General features: G+C 45.1%; 1 pseudogene; it reads left to right on the top strand.

Annotated features, from left to right (window-relative positions):
* The first annotated feature begins 11,272 nt into the window (after positions 1-11,272).
* Positions 11,273-11,390, top strand: LOC111757233 (U2 spliceosomal RNA; annotated as a pseudogene).
* The last annotated feature ends 13,916 nt before the right edge of the window (positions 11,391-25,306 follow it).

Below are 25,306 nucleotides of genomic sequence, written 5' to 3' on the forward strand. Positions count from 1 at the left end.
ATGCTACTTCCCTACTCCTGAGTATAGAGAGACAGAAGTGACCCTAGCAACCATCTCAGCCCTCACTTTGCAGTTAAGAAACTATTAAGAGTTGAGTAATATGCCCCCAAAAATTTATGTTGAAGTTTCAATCCTCAGTACATCAGAATGCAACCTAGTTTGGAGAGGCTTTGCAGAGATAATGAAGTTAAAATGAGATCAACAAAGTTAGTCCTAATCCAAAATTATTGAGTCCTTCTAAAAGGGTAAATCTGAAGACAGATAAGGCCGGGGGATTTAGCTCAGCAGCTCAAGCGCTTGCCCAGTAAGCACAAGGTCATGAGTTCAATCTTCAGTACCAAAAAGAAAAAATAAAGACAGATGCACACAGAACACTTCACAAAGGTGAGAAAGAGCGTCTGGGGTGGAACTCAGTAGTACAGTGCTGGCGTACTGTGCACAAGGCCTTGGTTTAATCTCTACTGCGCATGCATGTGCGTGCGCGCGCGCGCGCACACACACACACACACACACACACACACACACACACAGAGGAAATCAAGTAACACCGAAGATCACCTGTAAACTGCCAGAAGCTACGCAATTCTCCAACTGTCCACAGATGGGAGCAGCCCTGCCTCCAGAACTGTAGGCCAATATACTTTTGTCACTGCAGCCGCCTGGTCATGACAACTCCAGCAAATTAACAGGAAAATTATTAACCAGGCCAGGAGACCTTTACTCTAGCCCCAACTGGGATCCTCTATATAACCACACTTTTCATCCTGTCTTGCTCTCCATTTTCTCCTTATAAAATGGAATCAGGATCCTATTAATTCAACGCATAGCTCAGTCTCCTATTGTGTTCGAGGCCCAGAGAACTCAGAGGTAAATAGGACCCAGATCCTGGCCTTCGAGAATCACACTAGGGGCGAGATGGTGTGACTGTTGCCCCTTACAGTGCAGTGAGGGGCTGAGAAAAACCCATGCAGATAAAGAAAGATAAAACCCTACCTGGTGAAAGATCCGTCAGCCCACTTGCCTGCAGCCCTCACTTGGCCGTGGAGATGGATGCGTGCTGAACATCATGTGTCCGACCTTATGCACAGACGGCTCAACAAAACACATCTGGGCAGGTGGGGTGGAAACAAAGAGCGCGGGCAGGCCAGGTCCCCAGGAGGTGCTGGCTGCTTGACAAGCTCTTTCCAAAATGGCTTGGCACACACCTGTAGTCCCAGTACTCAGGGAGCTGAGACAGGAGAATTGGTTCGAGTTCAAGACCACAGTGAGGTTGAGGCTGGGCTCAGCTACATGAGCTGTCCAAAAGAAAAGAAAGGAAGGTTGCTTGGTGTTCAGCAGACTGGTAAGTGAGAAAGGCAGGGAGGATGACTGAAGCACGCTAGGCAGCAGGAGCAGTGCAGACAAAAGTCCAAAGACAGCAGGGTATGGAGGTGCACACCTGTAATCCCAGCACCTGGGAGGCTGAGGCAGGATATCCAAAGGTTTAAGGCTGGCATGGGCAACTTACTGGTTCAACGAGACCTTGTTTCAAAATAAAAATTAAAAAGGGACTGGGTATGTCGTTCAGTGGTTTAGCCTTAAATACCATAAACTAAAGCAAGAAACAAAAGCCCAGAGACGTAAAACCAGAAGATGCGTTCAGGGAACTGTAAGTCACTGAACAGGACCAGTCCTCTGAGGAAGTACACAGATGGACGCCGGCTGTCCTGAGATTGAGCCTGGGCATTGCAGCAGGTGGTGGAGAGCAGGAACTCTTGAGGCTTGATCTCAGTTACCTACTGCTACGTATTGAGTATGACCTTGGGCACGCATTAGTGACCTCAATATCCTCATTGGCCCCTCCGTCCGATGAGTGCGCACCCACCCTGCACTGGACATGGAGGGAGGGGCTCCTCCTGAGCAGTCAGAGTAACTCGGTTCTCACCTCGCAGAGCAGAAAGTCTGGGAGGGGATCAGAGGATAAAAGAGGTTCCAGACTCGAGCCCAAGGCTGCCCTGGGTTCAGCCTTCAGCACCACCAGGGGAAAGCCCCAGACGTACTTTATTCATTAGCGTTTTAGTCAGTTCAGCAGCAGAAATGTAGCTGAGTGGGCTGGAAGCCTAAGGGCAGTGTCGCTAGCCTGGACCCAGTTAGGGTTTGACTGTTCTCTGCCCAGGCGAACTCCAGGCTTTGCGCATGCTCCGCAAGCACTCTTCCCCCAGTCTGATGCCCAGCCCCTGGGCTGCTGGTCACCAGCTTCTGGTGTCCTCGAGGAGGAGAGAGCCAAGTAAGAAAGCACTTCAGGGTCTAAGATCGCTACCTCTGGATATCATCACATTGGGGAGCGGGATTTCAACCTGTGAGCCTCAGGAGGGTCACAGACATTTAGTTCATTGCACTTAGGCTTAGGTTTAGCTGCAAATGCAACGAAGATCAAATTTTTGCACTGTTTTTGTAGCTTCACTATGCTCGTTCTTAGCGTCAGGATCCCGGAGAGCTGAGTATGTGAAGCAGGCTGGTCATCCCAGCGCTCTGCAAGACAGGAGAAAGATCCCAAGTTGGAGCCCGGACTGGGCAGTTCAATGACTTAGCAAGACCTTGTCTCAAAATAGAAAGGAGGAGGGGACAGGAGGAGAACAAGAAGGAGGGAGAGAGGGTGGACTGCGGATGTTGCTCAGTGCCAAGGCCCTCCTTTCAATTTCCAAGACAAAAAGAAAAAGATTCTTTTTTTTTTTTTTTTTTTTTTTTCATTTTTATCCGTACGGGGGATTAAACTCACGACCCCCTGCTTGCAGGCAGGTGCTTATGCCACTGAGCTAAATCCCCAGCCCAAGAAAAAGATTCTTTAAGAGTCTCTTTAAAATAGTACACTTTGCGGAGCGGGGCAGCACACTCCTATAATCTCAGCACTCCTGAGGCTGAGACAGGAGGGTCATTGTAAATTCGAGACCAGCCTGGGCTACAAAATGAGCCCAAGGCCAACCTGAACTACATAATGAGAACTTCTCTCTCTCAATCTCTCTCTCTCAAAAAAAAAAAAAAAAATAGTACACTTCCAACTCTATTGGCCAAAGCATGGCCATATAGCCACACCAAATGCAGGGAAGTTTGGGAAATGAAGGCTTTGTGCCCAGTTGGTCTGGGGATATTGTTTTATCAAAGAGGCTGAATATCTGGAGACAAGCAGCAGGCTCTGCCAATGCAAATGTACCAAGATATTGAGTGAAAATGTTTCTGCTGTATTAGAATTTGGAATTTGGGGTTGCGCAAGGTGGTACACACCTGTAATCCCAGCACAGGGGAGGCCGAGGCAGGAGGATTGCCACAAATTCAGAGCCAACCCAGGGATACTTAGTTCAAGACCAGCCTGAACTATATAGTGAGACCCTGTTTCTTTTTTTTTTTTTTTTTCTTTTTATCGGTGCCAGGGATCGAACCCATGACCGCCTGCTTGCAAGGCAGGTACTTATGCCACTGAGCTAAATCCTCAGCCCCCTGTGAGACCCTGTTTCAAAAGAGAAGGTAGAGAAAAATAATAACAATAAAGAAGGTGGGGACAAGGATATAGTTAAGTAGTGAGTGCTTGCCCAGCATATGTGAGGCCCTAAAGGTTCCAGATTAAAGGAGAACAAGGAGACGGTTGATTACCTTTTGTGATGCTGGATTAGATCCTAGACCTGGAAAAAATAATTCTAAATTCATTGTTGGATAGTGGATGAAAATCTGAATATAAAGTTGAGTGTGGTGCAGCACACCTGTAGTCCCAGCACTTGGGAGGTTAGACAGGAGGATTTGCTGTGAGTTGGAAGCCAGCCTGGGCTACACAGTGTGTTCAAGGCCAAACTGAGCTTCATAGTGAGATCCTTTCTCAAAAGAAACAAAGAAAGGAAGGAAGAAGGAAGGAAGAAAGGAAGAAAAAGAGAAATTGTGGAATGGGCGTGGAGTACACACCTGCAGTCTCAGCACTCAGGAGGCAGGAAGATTGCTGCAGGTTGGAGGCCAACCTCGGCTACATAGTGAGTTCAAGGCCAACCTGAACTGCACAGTGAGATCCTGTGTCAGAAAACCAAAAAAGAAAGAAAAGAAAATTTGTGGGCTGGGGATTTACCTCAGCGGCACAGACACCTGATTGGCAAGCACAGGGTTGTAAGTTTGATCCCTGGTACCAAAAACAAAAAATTGTATATAGAGTATAAATGTATATGTAGAGTGCATATTGGATCATAGTAATGCATTAATATTAAGTTTTCTGAATTTTATAAATATATTGTGGGGCTGGGGGCTTAGCTCAGCAGCACAAGCATCTGCCTGTTAAGTGCAAGATTATGACTTCAATCCCTGGTACCAAAAAATAAATAAATAAATATGTGGTTATATTAGAGAATGTCTTTGTTTTACAGAGAGGGAAAAAAGAATGAGAATATGAGAATTACACAGAAGAAAAGTGTAATTGAATCCAAAATTCCTGGTATTAGTCTTACTATTTTTCTATAAGTCCAAGTCTACATTAAATTAAAAATTATTTTAAGAAGAGACATGAGATCATATGGTTTCACAGCTATATTCTCTGAAATCATTAAAAAGAGTCTATTGAGATAGGCATGGTGGTGCACACCTGTAGTTTAAGGACTCAGAGAAGCGGAGACAGGAAAGTTGAAAATTAGAGCCAGTCTTGGCAAATTAGTGACTTAGTGAGAACTTGTCTCCAATTAAAAAATTTTATAAAGGGGTGTGGGTTTGAGAAATAGCTTAGTGCAAAAGTCTTGGATTCAATCCCCAGTACCAGAAAAAAAATTTTTTTTCTCTTTTTTTTGAGACAGGATTTCACTATGTAGTTTAGGGGGCCTGGAACACACTACATAACCTAAGCTGGCTTCAAACTTGTGGCAGTCCTCTTGCCTCAGACTCCTAAGTGCTGGAATTACAGGCATGTGCCACCACACCTGGTGAAAAAATTTTTTACTTTTTTATTTTTGTCTTTTTGAGACAGGTTCTCACTATGCAGTTCGGGCTGGCCTTGAGCTCACTTTGTAGCCCAGGCTGGTCTCAAATGTGCAAAGATTCCCTTGCCTCAGCCCCTTAAGTGCTGGGATTACAGGCATGTGCTACCATGCCCATCAAAAAATATTTTTAAATCAAGTCTCTCTATTGCTATAATTAGATCAGAAGACTGGAGGCCTCTTAATTTATTTATAATGAAACTAGCATATTCATAGTATGTAAGCTCAATTAAGAATATAAAACTGGGGCTGGGGATTTAGCTCAGCGGCATAAGCACCTGCCTTGTAAGCAGGCAGTCGTGAGTTCAATCCCCGGAACCAGAAAAAAGAAAAAAAAAAAGAACAAAGAATATAAAACTACATGCCAAGTTCACATTACACAGATGTAAAATTTCTTTTTTCTTTGTATACATTTGTTCTGAATTTGCACTTTCCATTTCACACACCAGAAAAACAATGTGGCATTTATACATGTTATGTCGGATTTATTTCACTTAAGAGGGTGATCTCAAGGTGCATCCATTTAGTTATAAATGTCTCAAGTTTATCCTTCTTTAAGGTAGAGTAGTACTCCATTGTGTTTTTAAAAAATCTTATTTGGTTTTTTTGCGGGGAGGGTACCAGGGATTGAATTCACAACCTTGCGCTTACCAGGCAAAAAAGATCTTCATCAATTCACCAGTTGATGGGCGTTTGGGCTGTTTCCAAGATTTAGCCACTACAAATTGTGCTGTATAAACATGGGTGTGCATATATTCCTATGGTATGATGCTTTTAATTTTTTCAGGAAGATTCCTCCTGCCTCAGCTTCATGAGTGCTAGGATTACAGGCATGTGCTGCCATACCCAGCTCCCCATTGACTGCTGTCTCTTTCTATCTTTCCTTCTTTCTTTTTTTGGTACTGGGAACTGAACTCACAACCTCGCGCTTGCCAGGCAGGCACTGTGCTGCTGAGCTATATCCCTGGTCCTTATTTTTTAATTTTTTTTTTTAATCGGTACCAGGGATCAAACTCACGACTGCCTGCTTACAAGGCAAGCACTTATGCGGCTGAGCCAAATCCCCAGCCCCTTATTTTTTAATTTTTAAGACAGGGTCTTGGGCTGGGGATATGGCTCAGTGGTAGAGTTCTTGCCTTGCATGCACAAAACCCTGAGTTCAATCCCTAGCACCAAAAAGGGATTTTTAAAAAGACAGGGTTGGGGCTGGGGATTTAGCTCAGCGGCATAAATGCCTGCCTTGCAAGCAGACAGTCGTGAGTTCAATCCCTGGTACCGGTAAAAATGAAAAAGACAAAAAAAAAAAAAAAAGACAGGGTCTCACTGAGTCACTAAATCACCCAGACTGCTTTTGAAGTTTTGATTCTCCTGTCTCAGCCTCTGGAGTCCTGGAATTACAAACTGGTGCCATCATGCCTAATTAATTTTACTTTCTTACTTTTTTTTTTTAACTCACCACCTAGTGCTTGCAAGGCAGGCGCTTATGCCACTGAGCTAAATCCCCAACTAATTTTACTTTCTTTAGGCTTTTGTCCCCACTTCTCTGAAACCAAGTCCCCATTGACCTTCATGCTATGAGTGCCAGGGGTCAAATCCCAGCCCACTTCCACTGGCCCAGCAGCAGCCCCTGACCCATCACCACTTCCTACTCCCAGATCCCTTGCCATCGGCCTGCCCACCTGTCCATCAGCTCTTCCAGGCTTGCTGAACGCCTCACATCTGTCCAGCATGGGGGGGAGGGGGGCTCCACAGGCTCAGTCCCTGTGTCAGACAATTAGTGAGTGGGGAGTTAGGGTTCTGTTAGGCAGAAGGTCAGCAGCCCCCAAATGGAGTCAGGAAGCTCAAATTGAAGTCAGCTGAGTCACAGGCTCTAGGGATCTCGTGAGACATCTGCCAGGTGTCCCACAGCTGTCCCCTGTCATCTCCAGGGCATAGCCAGGTGGACACATGGGCCCTGTGTGGGCACTGCGTGAACCCTGCATGGATAGGACCTTGAAAAGTATGTAGCCTTCACTAGGGCAGGGATGAGTCTGCTTACCCCGGGCCGAGCTCCCTCCCAAACCCCTTACACACTCCTAGATGAAGGAGGACCCCCTCCCAGCTGGCCTTCATCTTCTAAGCACATTTGCTGTCACCCTACCTTCCCTACCCATGGTCTCATTCTTTGTTATTGTGAAACCTGACCCCAGCACTCTGGTGTGACAATTAGGGTTTAGCCAGGATTCCAAGAAGAGGAATTCCAGGAATTCCAGGATTCCAAGTGAAGGCTATGCTTTCATACACTCTTTATTTTTTGCTTTGTACTCAAAACAAATGTCAGGACCCCAAGACCAATTAAAAATGATTCATTAAAAAATTTAAAAAGTGATTAGTGCAGGGCATAGTGGTGAGTGCCTGTACTATAGTTCTTGTTCTTGGGAGGCTGAGGCAGGAGGATCTCTACAAGTACAGGGTCAGCCTGGGCTACATAGTGAGGCCAGCCTGAACTGTACAGCAAGACACTGTCTCAACAAAACAAAACAACAGTCATTAGCATGGTCGCTGATCTCTAAGTCTCTGGGAACAGGTTTCACTGAAGTGGGTTTAGTTGATCCCCATCTAACATGAATGGAGGGAATGTTGGCCAGCCCTGTCTTAGTTTTCCTTTCTGATTGACCCTTCCATGGAGAAAGAAGCAGCCTCTGCCCTTGGTCCCCTTGGTTCTCTATGGCCATGCCAGGTGGTCTTTAGACATATTGTTCTTTCCTTTGCCACAGACACTAGAGGGAACAGCTAGGTAGCCTTTCTCTACTGGTATCATGACACAAGTGTACACACACACATATCATTTTCCTTGTTTTTTGTTTGGTATTGTTTTGTTTGGCCTTTTTGAAGCAGAGTTTCTCTATGTAGTTCAGGCTGGTTTTGAACTCACTATGTAGCCCAGGTTGGCCTCAAACTCACAGTGATCCTCCTGCCTCAGCCTCCTGAGTGCTGGGACTCCAGGTGTAAAAACCATCATGCTCAGAGGGACTCCCTTTCTTAGTAAACTGGGCCAGGAGATAAGAAAGACCCCCTATGTCTTCTCTTAATTGGTTGCACTCTTGGGGGCAGCCACTAGGCACCCAGTGTTTCAAAGGCTCCTGTGAAAGGATAACTCGGTCATGGGATGGAACATTGCAGGTTCAAGACAACTCCCAAGCACCTGCCAGGTTTATGTTTTATGTTTGTGTAACAAAAGGATAAAATGTCTTTGACACATAATCTTTTCCTACAGCCTGAATGTTTTGTTCTGCTTGCTTCTGAGTTCTAAGGGTTTTGCCTAATCCTTTGTCTGTCTTATGAGTCACATTCTTCCTGTTGCCCAAACTTTTCCACCACTCCCACCTGCCAGATTGCTCTCCTGTCCTCCCAGATATCAGAGAAACCGGTGCTTTCAGACAAAGTCTGTGGCTTTCATCTCTGAGGCCCCACTAGGCCAGTTTACAAGCTGCACACTGAATGGGAAAAATGGCTCTTGAACAGAACACAGCATGCATTGGGGGCTAATAGCTAACAAAGCTGGGGTCAGCGCCTCTCTGGGGATACCAGGGAGGGAACAAGCGCCCCTGGCAAACTTCAAGGAGTTAACAAGAGCCCTTTGAGGCTTAGCCAATCGTGAATTAACTTTGGGATTCCACTTGGAATTGGTGTTTTTGTCTACCTGACAAACACTTCTCTGCCTGCCTGGGACAGTTCTTACACCGCGGTTACAGGGTTAACTGGCTCTTCTGCTGCTTTCTGCTCTGGCTAAGATAAGGATGCTCCTCAGGGTCAGCTGGAAGTCTGTTCCTCCCAGTCCTAAGTGAAATGTAAACATCTATAAATTAACTCTGAGGCCAGAGCAGAAAAGTGTACTGGGGGTATTTTAGAATCTAAGTGGCTAAAGGCTTGTTACACAAAGAAACCAGGAAGTGAGACAGAGAAGGAAATAAAAGAAAGTTGTATGAAAATAAATTTTTAGTACAAGGAGATTTTATGATAAGGTTTTGCTCTATCAAGATAGAAAAAGGAAAGCTCGTGGCAAAACTAGGCGGTGCAAATATGTCAAAAGGTTTGAAGAAGCCAGGCATGTTGGCACATGTCTGTAATCGCAGCACTCAGGAGGTTGAGGCAGGAGGATTGTTGAGACTTCAAGGACACTCTGGGCTTCATGGTGAGTTCCTGGGCAGCCTGAACTACATGGTGAGGTCCTGTCTCAAAAAACCAAAGCAAAATAAGCAAAACAAGATTGGGAAAAGTTGAGGCTGATCAAAGGAAATATGTATGTTTGCTTATGTTAGGTTTTCGCTCTTGTTGCTTTGGTTGGGCCTAGACTGCTCTTTCTACCCTTCTTGCTGCTCAAAGGTGGCTAAAGAACATAGCACTGATTCTTAAGCGGGCGGTCACTCCTCCCCAGCTCCCGCCTAGGCTGTCAGCCGTGGTCCCCCTGTACTGTCTCCCATGCAGGGTGCAAGAACGAGGGACACTGCGACCTAGCAGAACTTGGGTTTGTTTTCCTATATGGAGACGCGTGCAGTAAGAGGAGAGAGGCTGCTATTGTGTGACAGACAGGTGCCCACCTCCGCGTCTAGATGAGGTTTGAGCTTGAATCTGATGCCAGAACGCTTAAATGACTGCTTTGCCCAGCTTTGTGGCCCACTTTAGCTTCACTGCCCTTACACACAGAATGGGGGCTATGACAGTCCATCTTCAATTTCATCTACAGTGTTTCAACTTCTTTCCTTTTTTTTTTTTTTTTTGGCTTTTGTGAGACAGGATCTTACTAGATAGCCCAGGTTGACCTAGAATCTTCCTGCCTCAGCCTCCCAAGTGCTGGGTTTACAGGCATGTACCACTGTGCTTGGCTCAGAGTGTTTCAGTTTCCTTTGGGTAAAGGAGTCCAGCTTCTGTCATAATCAGAGGGCTTCAGGGACACAAGAGAGAGCGAAGGGCATGGCACTGTGCCTGGCAAAACTACACTCTTGCAACCACACCCAAATTAGTATTCTAAAGTTAATTAGAATTTTTTTTTTATCAGTAAAAGGGATCAAACTCATGACCGCCTGCTTGCAAAGCAGGTGCTTATGCTGCGGAGCTAAATCCCCAGCCCCTAGAATTTCAATTAATTCTAGATTAAATCTTCTACATCGAGCCTGGCCTCTGTTTCACCCCAGGAGAACTCCAATATCTTTTTTTTTTTTTAATCGGTACTGGGAATCGAACTCACAACTGCCTGCTTGCAAGGCAGGCGTTTATGCCGCTGAGCTAAATCCCCAGCCAGAACTCCAATATTTCAAAACATGTCATTGGCAAAGATTTATGTGAAAATAGTTGGGTGTGGAAGGTGCAAGCCCATGATCCCAGCATTCTGGGAGGCTGAGGCAGGAGGACTATAAATTTGAGCAATTTAATGGTTTAAAGAGAACTTGTCTCAAAAAAAAAAGTCTAGGGATGTAGCTTAGTGCAAAGACTCTGGATTCAATCTCTAGTACCACACACACACAAAAATTATGTGAAAGCAAGCTGGGCACGGTGGCCCATGCCTGTAATCCCAACACTCAGGAGACTGAGGCAGGAGGATTACTGCCAGTTCAAGGCCAGCCTGAGCTACATACTGAAATTCGGTGTCAAAAATTTTTTTAATAAAGATAAATTTATTGTGAAGCTAGGCTCTAATTTAAAATCCTGCCTCAGCCTCTCAGAGTGCTGAGATTACAAAAGTGTGTTACCACGTCTGGCCTAAAATTATTTTTTTATTTTAAAGACTGTAGGTGGAGTGTGATGGCCCACACCTGTAATCCCAGCACTGGGAAGGCTGAGGCAGGAGGATCACTCTGAAATTAAGGCCAGCCTGGGCTACAAAGGGAGTTCAAGCCAGTCTGAAAAGAAAAAAAAAAAGAAGGGTATAGGGTATCAGAGTATGGACTTTTGTGTGTATGTTTGTGTGTGTGTGTGTGTGTGTGTGTGTGTGTGAGAGAGAGAGAGAGAGAGAAGGAGAGAGACAGAGCTGAAAGAATGGAGGAGGCTCTCACTATGTGGTCTAGGCTGAATTTGAACGTACTATGTGGGGCTGGAGATTTAGCTCAGCAGGCATAAGCGCCTGCCTTGCAATAGGCAGTTGTGAGTTGAATCCCTGGTACTGACAAAAAACAAAAACAAAGCAAAACAAAACAAAAAAACCTTACTATGTAACCCAGGCTTGGCTTGAATTTACAGTGACCCTCTTGCCTCAGTCTCCTGAGTGCTTGGATTACAGTCATGGGCCACCAGCTATGCCTAAAAATCACCTAAATATCGTTTGTTGGCCTTTTGGCTAATATCAAATGTGTAATCTATTTGCGTCAGTTTATTACTGACATCCTTTATCCAAGGACAATACAGTAAAACCTTAGTTTTTGAGCATCATTCATTCCAGAAATATGTTTGTGATCCAAAGCATTTGTATATCAGAGTAAATTTCCCCACAAGAAATAATGGGGGGGGGGAATATTGGAAACTCAAGATAATTCATTCCACAACCCAAAATGTTCATTTAAAAATGATTATAACACTGTAATATAGTACAAAATAATAAAGAAAATACAAAGAAAACTAACCTGCACCTACCTTTGCAAACCTGCCTGGCTGGTGTGAGGGAGATAAGAGAAAGGAGGGTCATTGTGTAGGATGACTTTCACTGTCACTCACAGGATCTGTGCTGTCTACCAGCTCAGTGGAATCTCTTTTCTGGCAACTCTAACAAGGAACATGCCCAATAACACTTATTTTGCCTGTGTTTGAAGATTTCTCAAAAATGTGACATCGCGGGGCTGGGGATTTAGCTCAGCGGCATAAGCGCCAGCTTTGTAAGCAGGCAGTCGTGAGTTCGATCCCTGGTACCGATAAAAATGAAAAAAAAGAAAAAAAAAAATGTGACATCGCACTGTCATTAAACAGGTTCATCACTTGCACTGCTCCAGTCTCCTTCGGTGATGCTTTTCTACAAAATGTTACGTTGTTTCCCACATTTTACTCCTCTCCATAATCTCATTGGAACTGAGAGATTCCTCTGCCATCTTCCCCTCCTCTGTGATCTCTTTCATATCAGCCTGCTGTCAAGAGCCGATCACCCATAATCCCATAGAGACAGAGAACCATTGGCTCAGTTGTGATCATGGGATGTCTGGCATCATATACCATTGGGTTTACAAGACAGCTCTCATTTATCAAGTTAAACAGAAATGTTTGGTCATCTTTCGGAATACATGCTGAAATACCCTGGTACTAAGCCAGGCATGGTGGCACATGCCTGTAAGTCCAGTACTTGGAAGACTGAGGCAAGAACACTGCTGCAAGGGGCTGGGGATTTAGCTCAGCGGCATGAGCGCCTGCCTTGCAAACAGGCTGTCGCGAGTTTGATCCCTGGTACTGATAAAAAAAAAAAAAAAGAAAAAGACAAAAAAAATTTAAAAAAAAAAAAGAAAACTGCGGCAAGTTGGATGCCAGCCTGGTCTACAAAGTGAGTTCAAGCCTGAACTACATAGTGAAACTTTGTCTCAAAAAGAAAAAAAGAAAAATCCTGGTATTAGTACTTGGGAGGCTGAGGCAGGAAGGTCATTACCCAAATTCAAGGCTAGCCTGGGTTACATAATGAGTTCAAGGCCAGCCTGAATTAATAGTAAGACCTTGTCTCAAATAACCAAAAGGAAAGGAAAAAAAAAAAAAAGGAAAGACAGACAGGCAGACCCTGGTATTGTATCTCCAGGAATGATGATCCTTTTAGGAGGACCAGAGGGAATATAGTCTATATAGTCTAACTATATCCTTTCAACCTGAGGATTATGTTCTGTGGAATTTATATCTCTATTTTATTTATTTATTGATTGATTGATTGAGCCAGGGTCTAGCTATGTAGTTCAGGCGGGCCTTGAACTTGCAGTGATCCTTCTGCCTCAGTCTCCTGAGTGCTGGGATTACAGGCACGGGTACTCTGCTTGGCTATACTTCTGTTATAAAAAATGAAAGCCAGGTATGGCAGTACATAATCCCAGCTCTGGAAAGGCTGAAGCAGGAGGATCACTATAAATTCAAGGCTAGTCTTGGCTACATGGTCAGCTCAAGACTACTCTGAACTATAAAGCAAGACTCTGTCTCAACAAAACAAAACAAAACAAAACAAGGGCCAGGGGTCTGTCTCAGAGGTACAAGCACCTGGCTGGCAAGTGTGAGGTCATGAGTTTGATTCCTAGTACCAAAAAATAAATAAATAAACAAAACAAAAACAGAAGCAAAAAAAAAAAAAAAAAAAGCCAATCTGGTAGTCAATGCCTACAGTCTCAACTATTCCCATGTTTTCCCAAAATAAGACTTAGCTGGAAAATAGCCTTGAAAACTGTAAGTCTCAATTCTTGCCTGACCCTCTCAGCGCCCAACCTGTTTGCCAGCAGAAGTGCCACTCTGCAAAGAGCACAGCTCAGCACTGAGGCTGTCACTGGCAAACCACAAGAAAGAAGATAAGACAGAGCAAGCAACTTTGCAGGACCTAGAGACTTCTGCAGACACCCCAAATTTATGACGGTATACTTCAAAGGACTCAGCCCATCAAGATGCAAGACTGCCAGAAAACTTTGACCACAGGTGTTCACTGGGATCTTGCTGCCTAATCTTCCCTGCCTTCTCTCCAACTCTGTGAAAGGGACACACTTCTTTTTGTTCAGGGCAGATGGACTTACTGTGTACTCTGCCTGAATCCACACACACAATAAATTCCATGCTGTATTGCCATTACACAAGCTTGATGGTCTCTGCTGCTTATTTATGTTACAAAAACTAGAGATCAAAAATGCCAGCCCTGGGCCTGGAACAGAGCTCAGCAGCACAACACCTGCCTGGCAAATGCAAGGTCCTGAGTTCCATTCCCAGTACACTCTCCATGTTGCCCAATGCCAGCCCTGCTGAGGCTGGTGCTGCATGCCTATAACCCCAGTACTTGGGAGGCTGCAGCAGAGGGATCACTGTGAGTTTGAGGCCAGCCTGAGCAACACGGAGGTGAGGCTCTGTCCAAAAAAGAAAAACAATCCCCAAACAAACCACCAAGAAAACCCCAGCCCCAATCAGCATATCCGTGCCTTCCCTGCTGATAGAATTTTCAGCACAGCTAAAAAGATAGAAATATGAAATAAAAGTGGCCTTTATTTTAAGAATGGAGAGAGAGAGCCCCCCCACCACCACCACCATTGAGATCAGGCTTTTCTCTCTGCCAGGCATGTGTTGTGGGGGGCATACATTTAGCTTAGGTTTGGGGTGGTACCTAGGGGGTATTACTGATGCACAAGTAGGCCGTTGGAATTCATTTTTCGCCACAGGTAAATTGCCTAGGGGTGGAGAAGGCGACCTCAAGATAGAGCCCCTTGGTTCCACCTCCCAGCCTCCCACTGCTGCAGTGTTTAGAGCAAAATCCTTTCACCTGCCTTATGGAGAAGCAAGAGCACAGTGGTGGCAGGTAAGGCAAGGATAGGCTGGTTGGGGTTGCATTTTTGATCTCTAGCCTTCAAGACTGATTATTCTCCAGCTAGCTCTTATTTTGGGGGGAAAGAGATACAGAGGCTGAAGCAGGAGGCTCCCTTGACACCAGGAATTTGGAGCAGCCACCCTACCTCAAAAAAAAAATTTTTTTTTAAGTGACAAGTGTAAACAAGGGGCATGATTATAGATTATGAGTGATTTCAGAGTTTCATCAAAAAAAAAAGGACACAGCTAAGAAGGAAGAGACCAGGGAATTCCGAAGGGAAGATAAGAAAGAGCTGAGTGAACCGACCAGACCAGACAAGCCTGAGGGCTGAACTGTGTCCATCCAGGTGTGTGGGGAGGGAGGCTCAGCACAGATGGCGTGACTCAGCTGAGGAGCCCCACCAGCACGGCAGCTGTTGGCTGCTGAAATTCAGCCCACAGATACAATCGGGGCCTGAGCCCGCCTTTGAAGCCCGCGCAGCCCCACCTCCCACTTCCTGCATTCCAGCTGCCCTGGCTGGCTCCAGATTCCACCCTCCCCACCCCTCGGCTGGGATCTGACTGCGGACAGCTGCCAATGGACCAAAGGCTGCAGGAGCCCCGAGGGAAACTGGTCCTGCCATATCAACAAAAGCAGGGTAAAATTATACCTTGCCCTGCAAAAGTTTTAAAAAGCTGGGTGTGCTAGTGCACCCCTGTAATCCCAGCACTAGGGAGGCTGAGGCAGGAGGATAGTCATAAATTCAAGGCCAGCCTAGGCTACATAGTGAGTTTAAAGTGTCTCAAAAGTGCACGTTGTGACCTACTTTCCAGTTTTTTTTCTGCCTAAAAATATGTCTCGATGGGTAAGAAATTCATCCCACTGATGTAGCTCAGTGTTAAAGCCTTGGCTCAACCCTCGGTACCACCAAGAAGATGAAGAAGAAGAAAAAGGAGGACTGGGGATTTAGCTCGGTGGCATAAGCGCCTGCCTGGCAAGAGGTGAGGTCCTGAGTTTGGTCCCCCGTACCAAAAAAGAAAAAAAACCCAAAGAAGAAAAAGGAGGAAGGGGGAGGGAAAGGGAAGAGAGAGAAGGAGAAGAAAAAAAGAAAGAGAGAGAGAAAGGAAAAGAAAATTGGCTTGTCACAGATGGGTCACTCAGTTCCTTGTCCCTGCTGAGCTGTTGATGCTGGCCAGCCCGGATCTCAGGCCACTGACTGTGATCTGAGCTGTGATTTTGTAATCACTCTAGTGCTCAAAGAGAGGCAAAGGGGACGCCTGTTTGTCCTCCTTCTTGTCCTGGGCAGGCCTGGGATGGGAGGGCCAAGGAGCAGTGTACCAGAGCGTCATTTGACTCAAACTCTACTTGGTGCTAAGTCAAATCAATGTTCATGCTATTTTTATTTTTATCTATTTATTTATTGTGCCAGGGATTGAACTCATGACCTCGCCCTTGCAAGGCAGGCGCTTACACCACTGAGCTAAATCCCTGGCCAACATTCACACTATTAACTGCCTTTGGAAATTTGTTTTACTCCTAAAGTTTTACTTGGGCACTTCATATGCACATACTGCACATTGTTTTGCTTTGTATCATTTTGGCTTTTTGAGTCTTCTACATTATTCAGGCTGTCCTTAAATTCAGTAGATAACACAGGCTCCCCTGAAACTTAAAGCAATTTTCCTGCCTCAGCTCCCAGAAAGCCGGCCAGAGAATTATCACAGATTCCAAGCTAGCCTGGAACATAGTGAGACCTTGTATCAAAACAAAACAAAACAAACCCAGGCATGTATCCCCACCTGGCTCCTCCCATAGGGTTTTCTTTTCTTTCTTTCTTTTTTTTTTTTTTTTTTTTTTTTTGTCTTTTTCTTTCGGTACCAGGGATCGAACTCATGACTGCCTGCTTGTAAGGCAGGTGCTTATGCCGCTGAGCTAAATCCCCAGCCCTGCCATAGCCCTCCCATAGGGTTTTCATGTGACTTTTTGTTTTCTAGTATTTTGAAATGAGGTTTTGCTATGTAGTTCAGGCTGGACTTGAACTTGCTATATAGAACCTTGGCTGGCCTAGAACTCTGGCAATCCTGCCTCAACCTCCAGCATGCCGGGATCATAGGTGCATGCCACTACATCTAGCTACCTCTTCTAATCTTCACTGCTAGTATTGCAATTTTATTATTTATTATTTTTTATTTGTACCAGGGATCAAACTTATGACCTCAAACTTGCCAAGCAGGCGCTTATGCCACTGAGCTAAATCCCTGGCCCCTGTACTGTAGTTTTAATTCCAGCTAATTATATATATATATATAATTTATTTTTTTTTCTTTTTCTTTTTTGAGACAGGGTCTCACTATGCAGTTCAGGCTGTCCTTGAACTCATTTTGTAGCCCAGACTGGTCTCAAACTTGCAACGATCCTCCTGCCTCAGCTTCCCGAGTGCTGGGATTAGAGGCGTAAGCCACCACGCCTGGCTAATTTTAGATTTGTAAAACATCATTTTATGCCAAAAATGTTTGAAAAGCATCTCTGTGTGTGCAAAATTAAATAAATAAATAAACTATTTATGCCATTGGTTTTCAAAGTATCAGATGTGGTTCAGAAAGGTAGTTTCAGATTCACACAATCAATAGCTTTCTCACCCTGGCCAAAGTCCTGATTTTATTGGCTTGTATACTGGCTGTATTTTGCACCAAAGGAAACTTGTTTGGGATCACACTTACCATCCCAGCACCTGGGAGGCTGAGACAGGAAGATCTCCGTGAGTTTGAGGCCAACCTGAGCTTCATAGTGAGATGCTGTCTCAAAAAGAAGAAGGTGGAGGAGGAGGAGAAAGAAAAGAGAAAAGAAAGGAAAGGAAATTGTGACATCCTGTAAAGTTTGCTTTTATTGCAGACTTGATGCTGCTACAGACCTTAGTAACTGTTAAGTTTCTGTGATGCTCATTAGATCCCCAGAGAGAGGTGCCTGGAAGAACATCTGGGGTTCCAAGGCTCCCCACAGGGTGTGAAACATTCGAAGTGGCAGTAAATACAATGAAAACGTGAGATATTGTAGAAACCCTATAATGTTGGTATTTATGGCTCTGTCAGGTAAGGTTTAGCCCTACAGCAGGAATTCCTTTGAGAAAATTCCAGGTAATGCATTTTCCTATGAAGAAAAACTTTCCTAGCTGGGCATTTTGGCACAGTCTATAATCCCAGCTCTGCACTGAGGTAGGACAATTGCAGATTTGAACACAGTTTGGGCCACTCAGCAATTTTTTTTTTTTTTTTTTTTTTTTTGCATCAGGAATCCAACTCACAACCTCACGCTTGCCAGGCATGCGCTTGTGCCACTAAGCTAAATCCCAGACCCAAGACAGTTCGATTTAAAATTGATAGAACTGTGGGGGACCGGCAGCGGCTGAAAAGATAAGAAGTATGAAGTATAAATGACCTTTATTTTGAGACTTCGGGGAGAGACACGCCCGATCCCCTGGGGCGCAGCATCTCCACCCCGGGTCAGCGATCTCTCCGTGGAACACATGGAGTGAGGCACATAAATAGCCTGGGTTTGGGGTGGAAACTAAGGGTGCATTAGGGATGTACAGGTAGCCCATTGGTCTTTGGTCCCATAGGTAAATTCCTAAGGGTGGGGGAGATGGAGCTCCTTGGTTCTGCCTCTAAGGCTTCACCAGCTACAGTGTCCTATCTGGGCCAAAACCCTTCAAAAATAAAAAATTTTAGCTGGGTGCAGTAACACCCACCCACAACTCCAGCACTTGGGAAGCTGAGGCAGGAGGATCACTGCAAGTGTGAGGCTAGCCTTGGCTACACAGTGAGTTCAAGAAGAGTCTGAACTACCATAGCAAGGTCCTATCTCAAAAAACAAAACAATTCCCCCCAAAAAGAAGCTGAGGCAAGAAAACTTCTATGTGTTGGAGGCCAACTATACATAGTGAGTTCAAAGACATCCTCAACTACATAGTGAGACCTTGTCTCAAAAAAAAAGGCAGGGATGGGGTTGGGGGTAATGAGTGGTGGAAATGTTGCTTAGTGGTAGAGTGGTTGTCTAGTGATAGAGTTATTTCCAAAAGATGAAAAATATTAACAAAAGATGAGAAATATAAAATAAAAAGCGGCCTTTATTCTGAGAACACGGAGAGAGATGACCGGCAACCCCACCGCTGGCGTCCGGCGATCTCTCCGGCGGACACGCGGCGTGGGGGCCTGTAAATAGCCTCGGTTTGGGGTGGAACCTAAGGCGGGCATTAGGGATACACAGGTAGCCCATTGGTCCTAGGTTTGGCGCCATATGTAAATTCCCAGGGGCGGGAAGATGGCGTCACAGGTAACTTCCTAGGGGCAGGGCAAGATGGGGCTTCTTGCTTCCGTTGTGGCTTTCCTGGCTACAGTGTCCTGTCTGGGCCAAACCTTTCATCTAGCACGTGCAGGCTTGGGTTCCACTCCCAGCACAGACACATACATACACAACAGAAATGGAGCACCATAGCACCCCCTGTGATCCCAGCATTCTGTCAGCTGAGGCAGGAGGGTCGCTGCAAGTTCGAGGTCAACTTGGACTACATAACAACATTCTGTCTCGAAAGAAAGAAAGGAAAGAGAGAGAGAGAGAGAGAAGAAAATTAGGGATTAAATCCTTTTATAACCACATTTCCTGAGGCCTTCAACTTCCTTCCGGTTTAACCCGCCGTGCCTCCCTGGTTTCACTGAAGTCGGGGGCAGAGAGGAGCAGGAGGGATGGGTCCCTGGCCCAAGGCAAGCCACATCTGCTTCTAGGATGGAGATCCTCCTAGAATCCAAGCCCAGCTGCAGAGGTGGTGGGTTAGCCAGGCCGACAGTGGCAGCGGGGACAGCCCCAGTGTGGGGACCGCAGGGAAGGGAGGAGCCGAACCCAGAGAGAAGAGCCAGAAGCTGGGGCATGGCCACACGGGCGGGAGAGGGAAAGCCAGGGGAGGCAGGAAGAGAAACCATGTAAGGCTCACCAGCTCCTGCTGCTCCTCACTGAGCGGCCACCTCTGAGCCTCCTGCTGCTGGAGCAATGTGGGTTACTATGGAGACAGAGGAGCAAGAGGGGCCTCACCCCCAGCACTCCAGAAAGGGAGCTTGCTGGGTCATTCATTCATCCTTACAGGCGTAACTGTGGACCCTGTTCAGGATAAGATTAATTATTTTTAAAATTAGTTATTTATAATGGCTGTGAAGATAAAATAAGATCCACCATGAAAACACAGGCCATGGGATAACCCTGGCAGAGGCCTCAGGAATCACTCGCACAAAGAGAGACAGAATGCAGAATGCTGGGAAAGGAAAAACAGACTGTGCAAAGGCCCCAAGACAATGGAGTGCTGTGTATTTGGTGCATTGGTGTCACTTAAGGGTGCCCAGTGAAACTGGAGTACAGCAAGAAAGTGGAGGAGCAGGCACATGGGTCCGAAGGCACGGGAAGGGCTGAGTCCCGTAGTGTGAAGGAATTCACCAAGACAGAGTCTCCGTATGTTTCTTGAGGGTGGTAGGGACCCTTGGCCTGCTAAGCTGTCATATATCATACAGCCACACCTGAAAGGGTTTTGGCCCAGACAGGACACTGTAGCCAGGAAAGCCACAACCAGAAGCAGGAAGCCCCATCTCCCCTGCCCCTAGGAAGTTACCTGTGACGCCATCTTCCCGCCCCTGGAAATTTACATATGGCGCCAAACCTAGGATCAATGGGCTACCACCCAAAACCCAGGCTATTTACAGGCCCCCACGCCACATGTCCGCCGGAGAGATTCCTGGACGCCAGCGGTGGGGGTGCCGGTCATATCTCTCCGTGTTCTCAGAATAAAGGCCGCTTTTTATTTTATATTTCTCATCTTTTGTTAATATTTTTCATCTTTTGGAAATAACTCTAGCAACACCTCATGTCCAAAACACCGGATTTTTTTTTTTTTTTTTCATTATTGGGCTTGAACTCAGGGCCTTCTCTTTGAGCTACATCTCCAGCCCTTTTTATTTTTTATTTTAAAGTAGCATTTCTTTCTTTCTCTTTTTGTACTGGAGATCGAACTCACAACCTGAGCTATATTCCCAGGAAAGCAGCATTTCTTTTAAATTGCTAAATTGTCCAGGCTGGGCTCAAACCTTCCATCTTCCTGCCTCTGTCTCCCAGAGTGCTGGAATCACATATGCGTGCCTCCACCCTGGTTTCAAGATAAGCTTTTTTGCTTTTATCTCTGGAGTGTGTATGTGGGATGGGGGAGAGACAGGGTCTTAGTATGTAGTTCAGGCTTCAAACGTGATTCTCCTGTATCAGCCTTTAGAGTGCTTGGATTATGGGCGTGTACTACCATGCCTGGCCCAAAACAATTTCTTAAAAAAAAAAAAAAAAAAAAAGACATTGCCAAAGGAAACCCATAATGCTATCTTACTGATGAAGAAACAGACACCATGTTATTGAGGAAAACTTGTAAGACCACTCCCAACACAATTTGCCCTCTCTGCAAAGGTTGAATTTGGGATTTGTAAATGTATACATTACTTTGCACTCAGTTCTGTTTGAAATTTTCATGATGGTAAATATTTGTTTTTTGCTTTTTTTGAGACAGGATCTTGCTATGTAGTTCAGGTTGGGCTTGAACTCACTTGATAGCCCAGGATAGCCTTAAACTGCTGGTGATCCTCTTGCCTCAGACTCCAGAGCACTGGGATTACAGGTGTGCGCCACCACACCAGGCTTTGTTTGGTATATTTGAATAAATCACCAAATAGAATGGTGAAATGAATCCGATTTTAATAAAAGTAAAGGGACACAAAAATTGGATTTTCTAGAAACTGACCCCAAAATAGAGATTTTTTTTTTCTGGGCGGGGCGGGTGGGGGGGAGAATTTCACTCAAGTGATAAATTAAGGGAAGGCTCCGAGGATTAACCGGATTAACCGTCAAGGAGCGAGGGGCTGGACAAGGAAGGGAAAGGAGGCTACGAGGTGTGATTTCACACCCGACCCCCAGCAGGATTTAGCCCCACCCCCAGGGACAGTGAACCAGAAAGCCAGCCCTAGGCGGCGCGCTCTGAAGCAGGAAAGTGGCACGCGCGCGCTTTATTTCCATTCTGGCCACTCATTGGCTAAAGCAGCCTGGGGCGGGGCGTGGAGAAGGGCGAGGGCAGGAATTTAAACTCCTGGTCCTACAGTCCTCTAAAGGAGGCTAAGGTTGGTCACCAGAATCTTAAGTGGCGACCCAAAACCAAGGGAGAAGCACCCAAACGCGTTAAAAGGTATCGCGTATCTTGATTAAAGCGTCGATGGTGTTTATTACAATTTTTTAAAAATTCGAATAAGGTGGGGCTGGAGATACAGCGCAGCTACATAAGCGCCTGCCTGGCAAGCACAAGGTCCTTAATTTGATTTCCGGTACCCCCCAAATCAAGTTATATCACATGCAGGTACAAATTCCATATGATGAATGTGATCATTATGTATACCTCAAAGGTTCCAATACACTTAATTTTAAAAAATAAAATTTCTTGCCCTCTTTAAAAAAAATAGGAGAGAAGGGAAAAGAGTGGTAAAAGAAGTAAGACGTGTTTTCCAAGTGTGGCAACTTCCCATGATGTATGTAATCATTATATACTGCAAACACTAATGAAAAAACAAAGAACAGGAGCTGCCAGCTTTGTTGCGGCTCATCTGTAATCTCAGCACTCAAGAGGCTGAGGCAGGAAGATTGCCATGACTTCAAGGCAAACCTGAACCTCATAGCCAGATTCTGTCTCAGAAACAAAACAAAGAGGGGCTGGGGATTTACTCAGCGGCACAAGCACCTGCCTTGCAAGCAGGCGGTAGTGAGTTCAATCCCCTGTACTGATTAAAAAAACAAACAAACAAACAAAGAGCTGGGAATATAGCTCAGCTCAGCAGCACAACACCTGCCTGGCAAGCGCAAGGTTGTGAGTTTGATTCCCAGTACCACCAAAACCAAAACAAAGCAGAGCTGTATCTCAGTGGTAGAGTGTTGGCTTGCATATGCAAGGTCATGGGTTTGATACCAAACAAAAACAAAACAAAAAAAAAAAAAAAAACAGAGGCTAGGATGCACCTCAGCAGCAGAACACGTGCTTAGCATGTAGAAGGTCCTGGCTTCAACACTCAGCACCAGGAAAATAAGTAATAAATAAGTGAATAGTAAAAGCTGGCATACTGGCACATGCCTGTAATCCCAATACTTGGGAGGCTGAGGAGCAAGGATCACCATGATTTCAAGACCAGCCCAAACTATAGAGTGAGACCCTGTCTCAAAACCCTAAAAAGAGCCTGGTGTGATGATACACACCTGTAATCCCAGCACTCAGGAGGCTGAAGCAGGAATATCCACATGGGTTAGAGGCCAGTCTGGGCTATACAGTGAGTTCAAAATCAGCCTGAGCTGTATAGCTAATCCCTGTCTCAAAATACAAAAACAAAAACAGACCCAAAAAGAATAGTGTCATGAGAGGTTGAGGATCTAGCTCAGCATGCATAAGTGCCTGGCAAGTGCAAGGTCCTGAGTTCAATTCCTGATATATAAAAAAAATAGTGGCATGTTCTGCCTATAATTTCTCACTTTTTTGCTTCACATTTTGGAGATCTTGGAGATGATAGTGTAACTGGCTCTTTAGGCTCATACTCTTAGGTTTGTAACCTCACCAGTGACCAAATCAAAGGAGGCCATATATTTGGATAAAAAAGAAAAAAAATGACAGGTGTAGTGACACACGCCTATAATCCCAGCACTCAGGAGGCAGAGGCCGGCGGATCGCATGAGTTCCAGGCCAATCTGGGTAAATTCAGTGAGACCCTGTCTCAAAAAACAAACCAAAAAAAGGAAAGAAGGAAGGAAGGAAGGGAGGAAGGAAGGGAGGAAAGAGAAAAAGGACTGTGCTGTCTTGACTCTGTGGCTTTGGGGCTGTGGTGAGGGTGTCATGTTGGAACATATCATAGTGGAGCACCAGTAAAGGCTGGGGACTCAGTGACTCAATGTCCTGTTGTAGGAACCCCACCCGTGACATAATTTCTTTCCAGCAGGCCCCACCTCATAAAGGTTCTACCACCTCCCACAGGGCCACAGGTTGTCTACTGTGCCTAGAGCAGGCAGCCTTGAAGGGACACTTAAAATCCAAACCATATGCCTGGGCTCGATCTCCAGCACAAAAATAAATAAGATCCAAACTATCAAAAGACTTTTAGATCATGCCATCTCCACTGCAACATGCTAGACTGCAATTAATATTATTTGTGTACAAGTGTGGATATACAAGTACTGTGTATCTTGTATATCAGATTTGGAATAGAATTATTTGATCCAAGTCTATATTCAGTTGAATGTTTTGGGTTGGATTTTGTTCGTTTGTTTGTTTGTTTTTGGTACCAAGAATGGAACTCATGACCTTGTGCTTCCTAGGCAGGCGCTCATGCCACTGAGCTATGCCCCCAGCCCTGTTTTGTTATTTTGAGACAGGGTCTTGCTTTGTAGTTTAGGCTGGCCTCAAACTTGCAGTGATCCTCCTGCCTCAGTGTCCCAAGTGCTAGGATTACAGGCACATGCCACCCAGCCAAAACTTTTGTTTTAACAGCTGGGAAACTGAAGCAAGAAGATTGCAGATTCCAGGCCAGCCTGGCAATTTAGTGATTTAGTAAAACTCTGTCTCCAATTTTTTAAAAAATTATTTTTTGTTTGAGACAGGTTCTCACTCTTTTTGCCATTGTTTTTGTTTTACTTTGTGTTCTGTCTTTTTGAGACAAGGTTTCTCTGTGCAGTTTTTTGTTGCTATTGTTTGTTTTATTTTGTTTTGTCTCTTTGAGACAGGGTCTCACTATGTAGTTCAGGCAGGCTGCCCTTGAGCTCACTTCGTAGCCAAGCTGACCTCAAGGTCAGAGTGCTTCTCCCATTTCAGCCTCCCATGTTCTGGGATTAGAGGCATGTGCCACCATGCCCAGCTAAAATTTAAAAAAAATTATTTTAGAGGGCTAAGAATGTAACTCAGCACACTTTAGTTTCAATCCCCAGTATTTTGGGGAAAAAAGCTTTATTTTATTTATTTATTTGTTTGTTTATTGTTTTGTTTTGAGACAGGGTTTTGCTCTGTTGTCCAAACTGACTTCTGTAGGCCTGGTACACAATAACACTTTCACTAAAAATTATGAATGTGAAATTTATGGAAGTTCTTTTTTCTTTTTTATTTTTTCACAAGTTCTTTAAATCAGATAAAAGTGGGCTGGGGATATAGCTCAGTGGCACAATGCCTGCCTGGCAAGTGCAAAATCCTAAATTGGATTCCCAGTACCAAAAAAATAAATATAAACAAAAATAAAAAGGAACTTCATGAGCCAGACGTGGTGGCTCACGCTTGTAATCCCAGCACTTGGGAGGCAGAGGCAGGAGGTTCATTGCAAGTTCGAGACCAGCCTGGGCTACAAAGTGAGTCAAGGCCAGCTTGAACTGCATAGAGAGATCCTTTATCAAAAAGACAAAAAAAAAAAAAAAAAAAAAAAAAGGGATCTTCATTAGAAGATCTCTTATCTCAGTCAGATGTGGTGGTGCATGCCTGTAATTCTAGCACTCAGAAGGCTGAGGCAGGAGGATCACCATGAGTTCAAGGCTAGCCTGGACTATCTAGCAAAGTCTGACTCAATGGACTACATAGTACATTCAAGGGCAGCATGAACTACACAGTGGGATCCTAACTCAAAACCAAAATCAAATTCTCTTACCTCTCTTTGGCCGGTGTTTCTGTCCTCCTGGGCACTGAAGCAGAAAGTGTATTATAATCTTAGGACAAGCAAAAGAAGACCCCGATAGGACCAGACATGTAGCTTAGTGGCATAGCGCCTGCCTGGCAAGC

This window comes from Cavia porcellus, unplaced genomic scaffold, assembly GCF_034190915.1.
Source record: "Cavia porcellus strain 051 isolate PalLab524CR breed Dunkin Hartley unplaced genomic scaffold, mCavPor4.1 scaffold_25, whole genome shotgun sequence".
NCBI classification, from domain to species: Eukaryota; Metazoa; Chordata; class Mammalia; order Rodentia; family Caviidae; genus Cavia; species Cavia porcellus.